The sequence below is a fragment of the Excalfactoria chinensis genome, chromosome 2 (genome assembly GCF_039878825.1).
Source record: "Excalfactoria chinensis isolate bCotChi1 chromosome 2, bCotChi1.hap2, whole genome shotgun sequence".
NCBI lineage: Eukaryota > Metazoa > Chordata > Aves > Galliformes > Phasianidae > Excalfactoria > Excalfactoria chinensis.
This window is the reverse complement of record NC_092826.1, coordinates 13008837-13017362: the sequence shown is the minus strand read 5'-3', so window position 1 is coordinate 13017362 and position 8526 is coordinate 13008837.

Sequence of the window (8526 nt, the reverse complement as noted above, 5' to 3'; positions counted from 1 at the left end):
AGCGAAGTCTGTTTCTAAAAAGCCTGCTGCATAAGTCTCCGCTCTCTGGAAACACCGAAGTTGATCTCTATGACACATCCTATTTGCCGAAAGTTTACGGTAGATTGACTCATGCAGTTTTATGTTGTGCTCTGTTTAAAATGCTATATTTTTTTTTGGTTGAGTGGTAGCTGTTTCAGTGGTTACCTTTTGGTTTGATGGTTTGTTTTTGTAGGGCAGAGAAAGTTTACCCAAATTACGAGCAGTTGCCAGTACTGCCTGAAGAAAAATGTCATCCTGACATTGATTTCTTTGGGGAGTGAATCATGCAGCTATACAACTTTTAGTAATGCCGTCTGTCTAGAGTTCTGATCTTTTTTCTTTCTTCTAGTGTAGAGTTTGTCACTTGTAAGAATGCGTGATGTCTGTCTTAAGCATATTTATAGTTTACCCTATGTTTACTAACAGTTCTGTTCTGTGTCATTCCTGTCTGGTGTATGCATCATCAGTAGTTTCATTTCAGGATGGAAACCTGTAATTTCACTTTATATTTTGTCCATATGCATCATTTTTGTGGCTATCTTTTACCCGTTATGGGGCATTAAAAGGAGGACTTCTTAATGATAGAAACCATAACGTGTTCCAAATACAGCCCAATAGGGATAATCATAGACAGAAGTTTAGAGGTATCTTTGGTTTTGACAATTAATGACTGCCTGCATTAAAGTTTTAATCCATTGCATCACGTAAAAAAAACCACTAACATATAGCAATGGCACATTCCTTCAGAGTTCCCTTGAGCTCAGCTAATCCAAAGGAAATCAAAATGGCCAAACCTTTAAATCAGCACAAAAAGAAAACCTAAGTAATGAATACAGTTTTATGGATTTCTTTGGGTCAGATCCTGCTCTCTTGAAGTGTTCCTCTTAGGAGGAAAGGCTGAGCAATAAAATCAAAGTAGCAGATGTTTCTAGTCTGGTTTTAACCCCATGCAATTAGAATAAGAGACAAATAATAACTTCTCGTATTCCCATCCCTGTGTTCATTTCAAGATCGCTTTATTCCATTTTTTCCTTGCTCCATTATTGCATGCTGTTGTTACTTTTGAATTGCTGGTTCATACAAATATTTGGAGATATGAGGCCATCATACTTTTACCATGACGTTTAGGGCCTTCTAGTCAATAAACATCAACTCTTGTCTCCTAGGAAGACAGTGGCTCAGAATTTAGGATGTGCCTCCATCACTCTCCCCACCACAACATGAAAATACACTCGCTGAACGCATTCACATGGCATGGGATGACAGCAGGGATGGTCATCGCAGCTGATGGAGTCAGCAGAGTGGCACCAAGGCCCTGGCATCCACACACAGGGAAGACTCACAGTGCGTGACTCATTCCTCACCACAGATCCTCCTTAAAGGAAAGCACATGCTGTCTGTGAATAACTTCCTAGTGCTAACAGGCATTAATTCCTTTCCAGATCAATTAAGTCTAGAATTTAAAACAAAAACAAAAACAAAAATGTTATTGCAGAAAAGAGGCCAGCTTCAGCTGGAGAGCTGGCATAGAAGCATCCAACAGGATGCCAATCTAAATCCGCTCACAGTGCTCACCTGTACCCTCATTAAGTTGGCTTCCCACTCCTCTGAGCAGGAACTATGCCATCCTATGTCACGGGCATTGGAGCAGGGAGCTGAGCAACTGTGTGCCTGCACTGACTGTGAGCAAGCAAGGCAGGAAGCCAAGCCCAGCAACAGGAATGTTGCAGCATGGCTGGAGTCTCTGCACAGATTCAACAGTTAATGGATCGTGTCAGCTCCATGAAGCTGGAAGTGCCTCTGAGTTCAGCCAAGAAGCCTCCTCCATTGCCTGAAGTCATTTTGGTCACCAAGAGATCAGGGCATGAACTGCACAAGAAGAGGGAAGAGAAGAAAAAGAAGAGCAGTGGGAGATTTCTTAATAGTGGACTGTGCGATCAAGATCTGCCTTCCCTTTTCATGGTCCTTGTTAATATGATTAGGCTGTTGGTCTTTGGAAAGAAAACATATCTGATATATGATGTGGCACTGTGGATGCTTGCATGGCAAATCTCTTCTGCACTATAAAAGCAGGGACCAGTTAACCTTAACGGCAGCTTTTTACCATTAACTCAGCTCTTCACAAGTTCAGCTTTATTCTGAATTGCTTCTGCCTGGTGATGGCCTAAGGGTAAGACCTCTTTACTACAGCACAGGACAAAACCCTGCCAGGATCAACTGTTTCACCCCACCACATGCTGCTCTGACCAAACTGCAAACATCTAGCAGAGCGTGACAGTTTCCTATCCCTTCGACTGAAAGTGACTGTGAACATTAGATGAAAGTTGGAAACTCCGAAACGCTTGGAGAAATGACAGTGCTACACAATGCTTTACTGATAGTGTACTGACAAAGTCCAACATTGCCCTTGGAACTGATTTAATGTTATTTCTAAACTCATAAATTCCTTTGAAGACTGTCATAAAAGCCCACATATTAAACAAAGCCACGCACCAGGTTTTGGTGATGAGAAATAGTGAGCTGATTTATGAGCCTTTCTTCTGTATCTACATTGCTATGGCCAGAGAGAAGACAGATTAAAAAGCAAAGCACCCAAGCATATGTCACTTTCTACATGGGGATGAGATAAATGCAAACTTGAAGTTAGGGGGAATCCTGCCTTGGAGAAGAATGCTGGAAACTCAGTGGTTCACGACATGTTCCCATCAATGGCAGAACAATTGCTACTCAGAAATCTTTCTATAAGCCCTATAGCTCAAATTTATCCTTGCCAGGGATGGCTGAGCAGCAGTTCCAAGTGACACGTTTTACTCCAAATGGTAGAAGTCACAGCAGCCCTTTTAGCCAGTCTAGGCTAGTGATGTGCTTTATATGCTAAACTATTTTTAAACTAAAACCCAGTGCTAATGTCTTCACACTGTATGGGTAAACAAGCATCTACAGATCAGAGACTTGCATACAGAGTGGGGACCGGAATGCAGTCTTCCATCTCTCACAGCTCAACAGTCAGATGCTCCAGAGGTGCTAGCAATAATCAGAACTGAGCAGAAAATTATTTTCCTTTTTAATGTCTCTTCCTTACACAAAACCTGGAGTTGTAAAATGTCGAATTCATTATCAAGTTTTACAGTACTGCTTTCTCAGTATGGACCGGGTGATGGGTTTTTTTCCTCTGGGTTTGTTAGGATGTCAAGCAGAAAATACTGCACCTCCATCACCCTCCAACCCTTCACAGACTGGCAGCCAAGACAATAAGTAGGAAGTTGGGAGAACAAGGTTCAAAATTTTCTTTTTCTTGCCAGAAACACACCCACACAGACATGAAACCAACATTACGATATATATTACACAACACTGTGCATCCCCAGACACCAGGGAAGCAGTACAGAAGGTAGGAGAGAGTTCATTGAGCAGGACAGCAGACGTCCGCACACATTTGGTAGCAGGCTTCAGGCAGTGAGCAGGGCAGGGGCTCTTCGAGCAGTAAGGCAGCCCCCCTGAAGCAATAAGCAGTCTCTGTCACCACTGAAGGTGTTCAGCAGGACAGCAGAAAAAAGGTCAGGAATGCCTGTTTCAAACTGTGAACATATTACATGCCCATGGGCTAAGAAGGAGGTCTTCAAGCTTCCTCTGTCCTTCTGTGGATCCTTTTTTATTATGGCCCTCTCCTGCTGTCTTCCTTGTAGCCTTGCCTTTGCCTTCGCCAGAGGAGCTCATGAATCCTTCTGGGCAGGTAGCTGCTCCCTGGTTTCCTGGTTTCATTTGTCTCTTTTTTTGTGAAGTGCTGAGGAGAGTGGAAAAAGCTGCTTGGCTCTGGCTGTGTTTGGAAAGTATGTGGCAGAGTCTGAAGTGAAATGGGGGGTGGGGGAGAAGAAACACTCTGTAAATCTATATGATCTATAAATATGTGTGTTCAATTAGAAGGTCAAATGAGTAATGCAAACCACCAGAGCTGAATGCCAGGAGCAGAAGACTAAGAACTGAGACCCCCATAGGACTGATAAGCTTGTGTTTTGTTTTGTCAGTGTTCAAGACAAACAGGTTTCATACGAAATGCACAGGTCAGCACAGGACCTGGGTACCATTTACTCATGTGGGTACAAGCTTGATGTTTGCCTTCTCCTGTGAATGTCTCCTACCATCACACAGCTTTCTCTACAGCACCCTAAAGAGTTCAGCACTTTCTTTTCCTTTTGGGATAGCGGCCCTGCAGGCCGTCTATACCCCTGTCATGGGTGCCGGTAGATTTTAGGGTAACCTGTGACAGGTTGAAAGTGAGCTGGAAAGCAAGGTTCAGCTTTGCATGAGCACAGGACTTAACACAGGGCTTCAGCTGTGTGTGCTTCAAGGTCAGTCACTCTTCCATTCTCTTAAAATCTGGAAGAGAACAACACCAACCCTTTTATTTTGTCATGATGGGGAATATTCCTATTTTCTTGCAGCAACTCATGCACAATTTTGCTGCTAAGCTAGAAGCTTAGAAAGCAAACGCGAAAGACCACATGCCAGTTCTATTTCAGTTCATATAAATGTGTTTAGGTCTGTTTCTAAATATAAATGCTTCCATTAGTCATGCAATTCCCTGTTTAATTGCTTGCATTAATTAATTCTTTTACAGAGCAGTCTCAGAGCAGCATGGGAAGGCCACAGCTGGGTAGGACATAAATATGATTCCAGGCTGAACATCACGTTTGGCTTTCTTTTCTTCAGCCCAAAATACCAATCCTACAGTGAGCGCTGAGGATATTTGAAATTCAGAGCCAGAACTAAGCACTACGACACAAGGCATTCTGTGATCTCTAGAAGGAGTGCAGGAGAGTTTTAAAAGACAGAAATGCCTGAGATAAGAGCGTAAAAATCCAAGGCCGGGTAAATGACCACAATCTCTCATGTGTAAACAAACAGTTAAATTCATGTCAGGGAGCAGCGTGCTCAGTTTTCTGAAGAAGACATGCTTCCCAGAAGGAATTACATAAATATTTATGAAAATGAAGCAGGAAATATTTTCCCAGGGTAGGGCACTGTTCAGCACTACATCAGGTCAGCAGAAGCCGGGGTTTATTTTGTCAGTCTTCCCCTGGAACTGAATCATTACCCTCTTGTTTGCAAAAATCTGTTCTGACACAGGAAAAGGCTGCACTTAGATAAACACAATTACAAACCACACTGAGTATTTCACTTTCTATCGCATCTCTAAATACGTATCTGAATGCCTTACTTTTTTGGACAACTTCTCTGAGTGATTGTATGGAAAATAACAATAGGTATCTGTCTCAGGCTTCTCAGGAAGTCTGATGCCCTATGAGTAAAATCAAAGGCATCTTCAGTAAAATTAAAGCCAGCAGACTGTCAGAGAAGTATTCTCATGTGTTTAAAACACGAGCCAGTAAATTTTTGCAAAGAGCAAAAATTGGAAGCATGAAGACATAATGCAGTACTATCTGAGTAAGCAGAAGTTGCATGTAATTGAGGGATGTTTAGAAAACAAGGTACAGTGTCTGTTTGGCACTTCACAAGAAGCCCAGAAGCTCTCTGAATCTATGGTCTGACCAAGATCCATCTGAGATTTTGGTACTTAGCAGCCATCTCGCTCCCTGGGCACCAGCTGTCTCTAAACCCCTCCTGGCTCACAGCAGACAGGCTCTTCCAGCTGGAATCTGGTCAGCTTTGCTGTTTAAAAGGTAAAAAGATAAAGGCAGAAGGAGATAGGAGGAGTAAAGGAGAGGTGGGAGCACCCCAAAAAGACATTGTCACACCCAAGTTTCTCCTGAAGAGCCATCCCTGAGGCACACCTGAGAACACTCATGACCATCCCTCAAGGTACCAAGCCCAACAGAGTCAAACTCACTTGCAGGAAAACAGTGGTACATCTATTTCTACATTGCTGGTGCTAACGAAGTACCTCAAATATTCAAGAAAAATTGCCTCAGCTTCTCACCGTCCTTTCAGCTCTGTTGACTGGATATAGAAGCAAGGAGATTTTGGAGAATTACTGTCTTTGTTCAGTTCTTTTTGTTTGCTATTTGAGAACACATTAAGGTCCAGTTATTTCTTATATCTTACATGGAAGAATAACAGTGGTGAAGCCTGCACTTACAGGATCGAGCAGACAGTGCATGGTGTCAAAACCAAAACAGGTATTTTATAAAATAGCCTTAGGTTTACTTTCCTCCCTACATTTGGCAGTCTACACAGTACCACTTTTCCTCTTTCATTTTCTCTAATCTTTGCCACCATGATTGATGCATCTACCATGATTTCCTGATACAGTCCAAATCATCATGATCAGTTTATCATAGAAGGAGAACAGAAAACCAAAAAGTTATCCTTTTTTTTTTTTTTTTCTTTTTCTACAGATGCCCGCAGGCTTATTCAGTATAGTGAGGAACAGTTCTCCTTAATACTAAATTGGGGGTAGAAAGGGTGCCAGCAGACTTCCAGTGCTTCTGTCTGGATCAACCCATGGTAACAGGCAGCATGTATTAACATGGAGTTCAGTGACATAGGGTCTGGGGCATTAGGAATTATTAAAATTGGCTGTAGATTTGGACACCTTTTGATGAACACCATTTTAGAATGTTGTCTGTACTCCTTCTATCTACTGTAATTTAACTACTAACATCTGAATATCCAAGTGAAGGCAACACAACCTACCACAGAAGTACCTGAGATCCAAGGAGTGGTACATAAAGGTTACTTGACTGCTGTGCAACTAAAAGCAACAGAATCATTCAAGATTTTCATTTCTGTCTTCTGAAGGCTCTTGTAAAACATTCATGCCTTAGGAAGTGTTTGTTTTATGTCTTTTATGTCTGGACAACACTGCCTAGTTTGTTTTTCTCTCTTGCCTACAGACACTTCCCAAAGCCTGGTTCAATCAGAATTAACATGCACAATAGGCAGTGTGCCTCATTAAATCTCCATCAGCGCTGAGGCTCCTTGAGGATTTTTCGATGAAACTGGTTTGATAAATATCGATTTGCCAAAATCCAAGCTTTTGTGCTAGCATTATGTTGTGATGGATTTCCTGTTAAGGCCGATTTTCTAGCCTCAGGATAGGATTTCTGGTCCAACATACAGGAAGACATAACTGATTATGAAATAGCCCAGTAATAAGGCTATATATCCTTAAGGCTGTGGTGCAAAAGACTGGTTTGAATTAGGGAGAGAAAAAAATTGAATCTCAATCTCCTCCATTTTAAGTAGCTCTTGTATACATTAAACTTTATTTCTTGCCATGTGTTTATGGTTTTTGTGACTTTCATGGAGGGAAAAAAACACCTGTAGGGATTTGATTTCATTTCTAATGTGGAATGAGGATATTTGAAAATGATTCTTAACAGTAGTAGTATCAAAAAAAGGCTATCTGCTTTGTCCCGTTCAGTAACTTAACTTGTTAAATGACTGGTTTCCTCCCTTACTTAAATATACCCCTTTTTATCTCTGATATATAACAAAAAATTCTCTGCGAGTCTCTCAGTGTTGTGGAACAGATAGCATCATTCACGTCATTTTGGCAACATTTCCCCAAATGCCTCCTCCAAAGCTAAGTACACTAGCTTCCCACTCCTACGCTCTCTATTCTTGCTCTTACATTGACCTTCTGCTCACAAAATGGAAAGTGAAGAGAAGAAAAAGATAAATAAAGCAGATTTACAGTGTACAAGTCAGAGGCACAGTGCCCAGCGCAAATCACAGAGGAACAAGTTTATTCTTGGTACAGCTCTATCCATCTCTAATCCCAGCATTCACTTCTTTAGCTATGGTGTATCTGTTATCAAGGCCACACTTGAAGGTGTTAGTTAGATTACATTCTTTAGGGATGAAACCACTCTTTATTTATGAAAAGTACTGCATACAGTTTAACAAAAGAGGAAAGGGTTTTGAAAAGTGAAACAGTCTGTGACCAGGATAGAAAGAAAGAGGGAGGGGAGTTTCTTGACCCTTCCTTGGGCTTTGGCCAATATTTCATCCCACTTAAAAGCTTGTAATCAAAGCCTTTATGCGATACCTTTAAGAAATGTTATCTGCTTTCACATCAGCATTGCTACTTTTTCTGTCTACTGAAAGACTAACGTGCAAAACTAAGGAACTACTATTGTCTAAAATAATGAGGAAGGCATCTCAAAAGCTGTTATTACAGGAAATACATTTTTTTATCCGGAATGGAAAGCAAATACACACTCATGCTAATAGTACTCAGGCAGTACTAAAGAGCTGCTCTGCTTCATTGTGTAAGAAACCAGAAGTTAATGAAATTCCTGGGCAGATTATAAAAAGTCATCTTCTCTTTCATGCTTCCTTGTTACTGTACTCTTCCTAGGAGAAAGCTGGAGATTGCTCTAGGAGAAGATTGCACACAGAAGGATAGCTGTGACATTTCCTTCCAAAATGATACGTATAGGTGCTGCATTCTACCCATTCCTCTATGCATGGGGGCTCCTACATCTACTTCCAAAGACCCAGCATCCTGCTGAAAAATTGACAGCTAACTTATGCAGATTT